Genomic DNA, 10,654 nt, shown 5'->3' on the forward strand with positions numbered 1-10,654 from the left:
ATTTTAACTAAGATTAGTTCTGAGATCATTCCCTATGGAACTGCATTAGTAACCTCCTTCCATATAGAGTTTCCCTTTCAGCACACGCTATTGTCCTTCCTTTTCATTTCTTGCATTCATTCTCATCTCTCCATCTTAATTAATATTTTCTCACATGGCATCCTCTCAAATGTTTTATTGAAGTCCAGATAGATTTGATCTACTGTATTTGCATTGTTTGAAAAAATGATTTATCAGACAAAGATACTGGCTTAGTCTGGTACATTCTATCTTTTGGTGAAGTCCTGCTGCATTTTAACTAGTTTTTCATATACCTCCACATCTTTAATTAGTTTTTATTTCAGCATTTGTTCTAAAGCTTTGTGTACTAATGAGGTCAGATAAAAGAGCCTGTAGTTGCTTGGATCTGTTCATTTTCTCACCAAGTCCCACACAGAAGTCTCTAGACTTTTCAAATGTCTTTTCTGGGATGCTGTGGCCATAGGTTTGACCTGAAATTAAGGCACAGCATGCCTGTGATTGATTTTAGACTAACCCCTTAGGCTGAAAAAGCCAAATGTTATATTTTCTTACTTCAAAGCCTGCCTCACAGGTTTCTTCCACAAAACCACATGTTCAGATTGCCTAGTTCCCAGATTTCCTTACAGTCATGCCTTTGAGATTTTATGTACAATCCCTGAATGCTCTGGCATTGCTTTGTATATACTATACCTCTTTTCCATTTTCCATGCATTTCCTTATATTTGTAATTTTATTGTATTAACATTTTGTCTGCAACCCAAAAAAAGAACACTGCTTCTACTCTTTATGAACATGTCCATTCAATGGATTTAGAAGAAATCTTATTATTTCAAAACAAAATCAATTTGCTCATCTCCAGTTGCAGCCAACGGCCACCTCAAAATGAGATGTAAAAGCAAAGCTCATGGGTAAATGAAGTATTAAGTTTGTCCTACAGAACCCAGAGAGAGCTTTTTCTCTAGTTTTACTTTGGTCTTAAAAGACATTGCATTCTGTGCACTTTGCCACTTCCTTAATCGATACGAGACTCCAGGCAGCTTTCTTTCAGATGGTGAAGAGCATGATGAGGTCCTTGCTGAGAGTCACATATAATTCCTCAGAGCAGCAGCACAAATGGGAGGGGAGGCAGACAAGTCCAGATTTTTGGCTGGACCTCCATACTTCCATACCTTTCAACCGACATGAAACTCTCCCCTGTTGTACCCTCTACCTCTTTTTGCATGTCTGAATAAACAGGTTGGTTAGAGAACAGCTTTACACGGACCCCAACCTACAGCACTAAGCTCAGTTTATAGAGGCTGTCTAGGAAATTTTGAAGAGAAGAGCTTCCAGTCACAGAGATCTTCTGAGCAGCAAAATTTAAATCAGAGCAGCAGTGACTGTAAGGATTGTAGGATGGTTGCTGGAAGACTTCAGTGCAAACTCAGCTGTTCATCACCTCCTGTTGGTAGAGCACCTGTGCAAAGTGTATATGACTTGTGTTATTTTAACCACGCTCATAGGTGATCAGTATTCTGTAGGCAGGATCAAAAGCTAAGCATAGATTAGACTTTGGTCACAGAAAGCAAGTTTTACTGATAAAATAGTCAAGTAACATCAGATTTTTACTTGTTAAAAGATCACCTCTGTTTTCCCTCAAGGTACAATAGTTTTACGTAGTGGGTCTCTAAGATAAGACCCAGCACTGAGGTCAGCACTAAGGCTGACCTTGTGCAAACTGGAAGAAAAATCAACAGAAACAGCAAGGTTATATTTTGGAGTAAGGCTGTGACATCTCACCAGTTTAAGCTTAATAAGTCATGCAACTTTTTTTTTTTCCTTTTCAAAGTAAGAGGGTACTACATAGGAGAGTGTACCAAATTTGACTCTACTATGTGTATATATTCTAGCCTTTCCTTTCATATGAACAAGAACCAAATGTATGCTGTTTGTCATCTCTAAATCTGAATTATGTTCACTTAAGGAATGTAATTCACTATTGTTAAAATTTGCTTAAGAGAAAGTTGCAAATGAGAGCCCTCTAACGCAAAATGACTTAATATAGGGCATCATCTCCTGTAATATTAGAATTATTTATGATGTATAAAGTATCAGTTACCACAAGGAATGCAACATAAATGCATAGATTCAGTAGAACCTCCAGTATTATTTCAATGTGTCTGTAATTTCTAAAATGGCAGTGCAGTACTACTGCATGGATAATAAAGCAAAAGTGTATTTTAAAAGGCAAGAAGAAATTCCTCTACACTTAGAGTATAAAAATAATATGTCAGTAAAAAGAACTGCTTGTTTTCTGGTTTTGTTTCTTTAATACTTCCCCCATTCATGCAACTTGTCAGAGCCTTTCACTGCTACAGAATAGAATTGGACGCCGAAGGAAAGCTGTGAAGTGAAAGCAAGATTTCAGGGACTGAAGAGTTGTTTGAATTTTGTTTTTTCTCTCCATTTGCTTTCACACATGTTTACGAACTCACAGTTGGATTTCCTCAAACAGGAAATTCCACAGTAATTATCATTAGTGAGCTATGGTAATAGCAGCCCCCTGAATCCACAGGCTCTTTTCAAAGTCATTCCCTTTTAAAGGAAATAAATGCTAATATGGGCCAACTCCTCATTTACTGGGTTAGTGTCACTGAATTTAGCAACAAAACAATTTACTTTGGCAAACCATCCATCCACTCATTTCAAACAAGCTTATTATGAGGCATAGAGTAACTGCAAGAGGACGTTGTATGACCCAGAAGTACTACTGAAGCACTGCTGTACAAATACGTTTGTTGCTTTTGTAGATAATGTAAACAAAAAGCAAAGTGAAACTGGCTGGGAATTCCTGGAGGGCAGAGATAAGTAAGGATCAATGGAGAAAGATTACAGATATGGATTTTTCTGTGAAACAACACAGACTTCAGAAAGAAGCACATTGGCCTCAAGCAGTGGTCCACCCAGCCTGAGCCCTACCTCTCAATGCATACCAGATGCTCAAAAAAGTCATACACTTTCTAGCAGGAAGACAGGACAAAATTTGTCCCTCAAGAAGATTTTAATGGAATTCATAAATAACAGGTCTTCAACCAAAGTGTGAAATTTAAATACCTTTTAAGTTTTTTAAGAATTGCTGGATAATCTCAAAACGGAGTTCTTTTTATCAGTTTCATCAACCCTTGTCCGGAAACCTGTTCATGAGTTTCTTTCTACCTCATCTTTAGCATCTACCTGAATTACAGCTGAATGGTGATGACACCATTTTCCACAATATTCTCCTGGAGATACTGGCTGCCCATAGCTTTAATGGGTGTACTCTTTGTTGGGTAAAAAACTAGCTGGATGGCCAGGCCCAAAGAGTTGTGGTGAATGGAATTAAATCCAGTTGGTGGCTCATCACCAGTGGTGTTCCCTGGGGCTCAGTATTGAGGCCAGTTCTGTCTAGTATCTTTATCAACAACCTGGGCAAGGGGATTGAGTGCACCCTCAGTAAATCTGCAGACATCAACTTGGGTGGGCGTCTCAATGTGTTTGAGGATAGAAAAGCATTGCAGAGGGGCCTGGGCAGGGTGGATCAATGCGCTGCGGCCAATGGTATGAGGTTCAACAAAGCCAAACGCTGGGTCCTGCACTTGGGTCGCAACAACCCCATGCAGCACTACTGGCTTGGGGAATAGTGGCTGGAAACTGACCCAGTGGAAAATGACCTAAGGGTATTGATTGACAGCCAGATGAATATGAGCCAGCAATGAGCCCAGGTGGCCAAGGCGACCAACAGCATCCTGGCTTGTATCAGAAATGGTGTGGCCAGCAGGACTAGGGAAATGATAGTCCCCCTGTAGTCGGCACTGGTGAGGCCCCACCTTGAGTACTGTGTTCAGTTTTGGGCCCCTCAATACAAGAAAGACACTGATGTGTTTGACTGTGTCCAGAGAAGGGCAACAAAGCTGGTGAGGGGTCTCAAGAACAAGTCGTATGAGGAGCAGCTGAGAGAGCTGGGGTTGTTTAGCCTGGAGAAAAGGAGGCTGAGGGGAGACCTTATTGCTCTCTACAAACACCTAAAGGGAGATTGTAATGAGATGGGGGTCAGTCTCTTCTCCCAGGTCGCAGCCAATAGGACAAGAGGAAATGGCCTCAAGTTGCTCCAGGGGAGGCTTAGGATGGATATTAGGAAAAATTTCTTCACTGAAAGGGTTATCAAGCATTGGAACAGGCTGCCGAGGGAAGTGGCTGAGTCACCATCCCTGGAGGTATTTAAAAGATGTGTAGATATGGTGCTTAGAGACATGGTTTAATGGTGGTTTTTGCAGTGTTAACAATTAGACTCAATCTTAAAGGTCCCTTCCAACCTAGATGATTCTAGGATTCTTCCCCCTCTCCTCAATCTCTTTGCCTTGCCATTTTGAGTAGTTTATTTAGATGCTAACTTCGTGAAGAAATTGTGTACGTTGTATATCAACAATAAGCTATGCTATGTCATATCTAACCCATGAAGAAGACCCCAGGATTAGTCTTTCAGCATCTTAGAAGTGTCCACCAACTGTTTCCTTCCCAACCCCAGGCAAAGCAAGGGAGATGCCCCATTCCTGGAAGTGTTCAAGACCAGGTTGGATGGGGCCTTGAGCACCCTGGTCTGGTAGAGGGTGTCCCTGCCATGGCAGGGAGGTTGGAACTAGATGATCTTTAAAGTCCCTTCCAATTCTAACCATTCTATGATTCTGTGAGACTGATGCACATTGTTCATGACTCTGGCAAGAGCTAATAAACGAATCCTGGTTTAAGTCCAGGGTGAGGCTATCCAGCAGAGGACCACACTGTCCCTCCCCAGAAGACCACACCAGGCAGGACACAAACAGAAGCAGTGTCTGGAAGTAGATACGATACTCCACCATCTGCCTTTAAACATTTCTTCTATCCAGGGATCAAATGGGCCACTGGACGAGTACAAGAGGTCCCTGATCATGCTCTGTGCTGGCACAAGAAGATCTAAAACAAGCAAAGCATGCTTGCAAACAGCAGTTGAGGGAGATAAGAGATACAAACAGGCCTGAAGATCCCTCAAAGTTTAATTCCCATCTTCTCTCTCCTTTAGGATGCCAGGATTGCCTTGACCAGGTACATGGCTCTCCCTTTCCGGAGCAAATGGTTGTCCCCAGCACAATGTTACAAAGCAGACAGGAATGAGGGAGCAAGAAGGGTTATCTTCTCTACCAGGGATCCCAGTGTGGGAGAGGAAGATTCTAGGGAGGAGATGGCCCTGGGGTGAGATCATGTCCCCCCACCACTTTCTCCATTCAGCTGGAGAAAGCCAATATACACTATTGAAGAGGTGTAGAACAAGTGTGTCCTCCACAGGGACACTGGGACCACTGACATGCCCAGCAATGTCTCAACTGACTCAGCCTGATGATTGGGGTGGAATAAGCTCACCTGGCAGCTTTTCTAAGCAGAGTTTGTACATAGCTTGTTCAGCAAGGAAGGAATACAACAGGGTAGGTTTAGACTGAGCATTAGGAAAGAATTTTTCACAGAAAGAGTAGTCAGACACTGGAATCGGCTGCCGAGGGAGGTGGTTGAGTGACCATCCCTGGATGTGTTTAAGAGTCGTTTAGATGCGGTGTTGGGGGATATGGTGTAGGGGAGAACTTTGTAGAGTAGGGCTGATGGTTGGACTCGATGATCCCAAGGGTCTTTTCCAACCTAAATGATTCTATGAATACAAAAGTCCTCTCCTTCCAGGTCTGAAGCAAGGACTTTCCAGCAACTGACAGAGAAGTTTACCAGAGTAGAAAAGAGGCTCGGGGATTTCTCGGAAAAACATTGTTCTGAAGGAAGCCCTGAGGAAATGCAAAGGTACAAAGAAAGAGGAAAATCTAAGCACACTTCTACAGCTGGAGATGAGTGGACACTAGCTACTTGCCAGCATAAAGTCCCATCTAAGGAATGCTAACAATGAGTTACTCAAACCCCCTCCTATCTGGGGCTGGAGCTGGAAGAGGGAAGGTAATTGTGTTCCCATGCATATTTGCACACTGGTCTGAATGCTTGAGTAATACAAAGGACTAGAACGAGACCCTCCCTTTAGCTACACGAAGGAAATTAATCAAATTCTTGATTCCAGCCCTATTTTAACCAAACAGGCTGTAGGTAACATCTAGACATCTGCAAGACAGTCAACATGCAAAATCAATGTATTGCAAACAGATTGTATAGATAAGTGCTGAGTGACCTATTTTGAGACTATTCTTCATGTTCAGATAACTGTCCCATTCCCTCCTCTGATCTCTAATTAGTAATTGGTGCAGGCAACTCTGAATTAAAGAAAAATTGTCATAAAGCTGGCCGTATTGGGTTTGACTGCCTGTCTGTCCATAAGCTAGACTTGTTCACCTGGTGATTTTACTTGTTTTGCAAGGAGAAAAGGCACCTCCTCATATTTACCCATTTATAATACGCTCCCTCTCCCCCATAAACAAAATAATAGTAGTTCTCACTTCTTCCAGAGAGTCTCCTTGGTGAACTGGAAGTACAAAAGGGCAAGTTTCAGGAGACTGGAGGTATACTGGGGTGAAAAAGGGTGACCCAAGTGAGAAAAAGATAACAAAAGCAGGGAATTTGTGCTTTCCTGGTGGGTTGGCAAGATGAATTTCTATTCCACTTCAATCACACTTAAAAACAGTAAAAATCATTAGAGCATTTAAATAGATCTTTATAAAGAAAGCCCTTACCAAAGGTTTGGTCAGATCCCCAGGAAAAAAAAAAAGCCACAACGGAAAGATATATATAGAAAGAAATGTCCATCACCTTCCCTCTGTAATGTTGTTTTTCTTCTCTCATGCTTTCCTTCCAATCAGCAAACATTACTCTGAACCCAGATAGAGCAAACCTGCACCTCCTCCTCTTTAAGGATCATAGGAGCATGAGGTGGGATGAGATACCCCAGAATTTGCCCAACAATCCCCAGAGATTTGGTACCTACTGCTCCAAGTTGAGTTGCGAAGGCTTCACAGTGAAGACCCAGGGATTTTGGGCTGTGGGGATAACCAGACACTCAGTGTGGAGAAAGGGTTGGATTAACCTCAACCTCTCTCAGGGGATTTGGGTTGTTGGCATATCTGGGGACAGGCTTCAAGCTTTCATCTCCTTCAAAACATTTCAACATCTGAATAGGAGGCCAAGGACTATCTGAGTCTGTCTGGATTATGCAAAGGGAATGTGGCTTTCTTTGATGTCGATAACGAGACCTTAGCTTTTGCTTTTCCTCTGACTTCTTTCCTTTGAGAGAAAATCCTGCCTTTCTTCTGTGTTTGGAAGTCCAGGATCCAGCTGGGTCCCTGAGACAGCATGGACAGCAAGATAGACATTATGTGCTCTGGAAAAGCCTTTGGTTTGATCCAGGACCACAGTATGTTTCAGGACTCTGTGCATGGTAAAGAATAAAGTGGAGCAAATGAGTCTTGGTATCCACTTTGAGTCTCATTCTCATGGGGTTTCCAAGAGCAGCAGATTCAGAAAGGATCATCTTGGGCAGACATCTGGATTTTTTAACATTTGGGTACTCAAATGAAAGCCCTTAAAGCCTTCCTTGTTTCATGACAGCTGTAGTGGGAGGAAATAACAATGACTTCCTGCTCGAGTGCCTGAAAAGCAGCTGGACTGGAAAACAGTTGAAAGTCTGAAATGATACTGGAAAGAAGAGACAACAACAATTTTTGAAAGTAAAGGCATTTAAAGAGCAGGAAAAGGAAGGAAAAACATCAGTCCTATGCCACTGCAGATCAGAGAAACCTACTGGGATCTTGCAGGGTCTTGGAGGTACCAGCAATCTCCAGGGACACGTGAGCATCTTTGATACATAGCAGTCTCTGCGGGGTGTTAGTCTGATACCCCAAGGGCAAAGTTGATGTCCCAGGGGTCAGGAGTGGCAGAAATTTCTTCTGACAGCCAGGAAAGCCCTGCCATGCAGTGAATGGTACATTTGAACCCTTAGTGTCACCCAGGAGATGTTAAAGTCCTCCCAAACAGCTCTACAGAGGCTGTCCTAAAGGGTGCTGAGGTCCTTCGCAAGCTCTGGCCAGGTCCTGTCAGTCCTGATCTCGGAAGCATTTTCAGCCAGTGGTTGACTCCCACCCCAGCTGCACCACAACCTCTCAGTGCTGGTAGGGAATGAAACTCCTGTTCTAGCTTCTGCTGAGTAACCAAATCCACCGGTCTCCACTGGTTCAAAGGACAGGCTTTGGAGACTGAAAAATCCCAGTGCCTTCACTGGGCAAAAATGGGATGGGCATCTCCAATTCTCTTCTTCATCAGCTGTCAAACTGGTACTTCCCAGAACAATATAAGTAAATATATTGCCTAAGTTCTGCTAGAAAGGGGCTGGATCTCAGTTTAACCAATGGCTTAGAATCAGAAAGAGAAGTCTCTCTTCTTCCTGATCGTTCAAGAGTGAAAGAAACTTGGTCCCTCTCCATGGCAGTCAGAACATCTGTGGAATGCCTTCTGGATGAAGCCTGCCGCTCCATCTGCCTGGAAATTTTCCAGGATGCCAGGTCTATCCACTGCAGGCACAGCTTTTGCCAGGCATGCATCACTTGGAACTGGGAAAGACTGACTACCAACTTCTCCTGCCCCCAGTGCAGAAAGATGCTGCCCCACCAGAGCTTCCAACCCAACTGGGAGTTGGCCAACATCATTGAAGTAGCCGAAAGCTTGAATCTGTGACCAGTCAGAGAGGTGAAAGGAGGGGAGAACTTGTTCAAGGAACACTAGGAAGCCCTGAAGCTCTTCTGCAAAGATGAGGAGAGGCTTATTTGCCTAGTATGTGTCAGGTCCAAGGTGCACTGTAACCATTCTGTGGCTCCTGTGAACAAGGCTGCCTGGGAGTACAAGGTGAGGGGCTTATGGGTATGTTGAGGCACAAAAGGCCAGAATCTTCTGGTGTTGCTGCTCTTAACAGGTGCAGATACCTATATAGCCTTTGGTCTGTGGGATAAACCACCTCTGGACTGACCCTTCCTAAAATCTTGATACCAACTATTGAGGTGACATTACCTGCTCTGAGGAAGAGGTGGACATAGGAGCACCATGCTCTTGGGGACCAAGGAGTCCTCTCCACCAGCATTCAACCATGAGCAGAGGCTTAGGCAAGAGTAAGAAACAGATGCATGTGATTTCTTACCACCACAATCCCTACATAACCTTTTAACCTCAGAGTTTGCAATGCCAGGGGTTTACTGAGCCTTGTGAGGGTTTGTTTATCCAGCAGCCATAAATGGCTCTCTCATCTGGTATGCGAGTCCCTTATCAAGATCAGCTATGCTCAAGATCAGTAGGAAAGAAAAAAACAAACAACCTAAACACCAACACAAAGAGGTCCTCAGCCCTTTTCCTACCCCACAGCTCCTGAAATCTCCTTGACCTTGGTTAAAAAAAAAAAAAAAAGAAGAAGAAAGGGGAGGTAAATAGCTCTGATGCCATTAAATTATGCCATTAACCAAGGGACTTATTACTTTCCTCTCAGAAACAAATTCAGACCAAACTGCAACTTGTGAAATCAGAACATGAGGCTCTTCAATCTTCTGTGGAGGATAGAGAAGAAAGAGTCCAGGACTACGTTGTACATGCCCATCAGTTTTCCTTAGCAGAGGATGGGAGAAGAAAGGAGGAATATCTCCTCTTCCTCTCTCCTATGGGTGGGTGATGCTCAAGGGGTGTGGGGAGGGGAAAGTGGGTTTGTATTTTCCCCAAATGCCTCTTTTTTGTGGATCCCATTAATGCATGGCCCACCATCAACTCTTGATGCTCTTGTCCTGCTCTCTGCTTTCCTTTACCTGCTTCAGCTTGCTCTTGGCAGAGAAGGACAGAAGCTACAAAGCAGAAGGTTGCGATAGAATATAAACAGTTGCACGAGTTCCTAGAGAACTTATCTTTAAGGTCCCTTCCAACCTAGAAGATTCTGTGAAACAGGAGTCCTTTTTGCTGTCCCAGCTGGACACAGAGATAATGAACACACATGAAGAAATCCTCAACAGGCTTTTGGAGAAGAAATCAAGCCTGGACACGCTGATTGCAGAGATGGAGAGGATATGCCAGCAGCCAGACTGTGAACTCCTGAAGGTGAGACCCCAGGCTTTCCAAACTTGCCGTGAAGGCACTGGTTAGGCACCAGCTTGGTCTCCAGCTCAATCTCCAGCTCTCATTTTAATACCCCAACATGCTAAAAGAGGGACTTCATTATAGTGGGACCCTGATACTCCAAGGGGAGCTATTCCAGGTCACCAAGGCTCTTTTTCTCTCTTACCTAGGACATTAAAACCACCTACAGCAGGTATGTGGTCCTTCTCCTATCAAAATTTCACCACAGTAGAGCAGCTTTGTGGCAGGATACCAGGAGAAATCATATAGGGACTGGTTGGTCCTTCTGCAATATAGCCTTTGGACTTGATTGAGGACACAGGTTTGAAAGGAGGTCTCTTCCTCTCTACTTAATTAATGATGAATTCAGACACATACTGGCACCAACAGCTCAGTCAGCTGCACAAGCTGAAGCAGGATAACAGGGCTCCATTTCTAAAGGGTTCAGGTTCCTACACTCTCAATGTGAATATCTGGTGGGAGTGTGTTGGGGAAGAGTTTTAATCCATTGCTGAAG

Source organism: Calidris pugnax, unplaced genomic scaffold, assembly GCF_001431845.1.
Source record: "Calidris pugnax isolate Ruff unplaced genomic scaffold, ASM143184v1 scaffold36, whole genome shotgun sequence".
NCBI classification, from domain to species: Eukaryota; Metazoa; Chordata; class Aves; order Charadriiformes; family Scolopacidae; genus Calidris; species Calidris pugnax.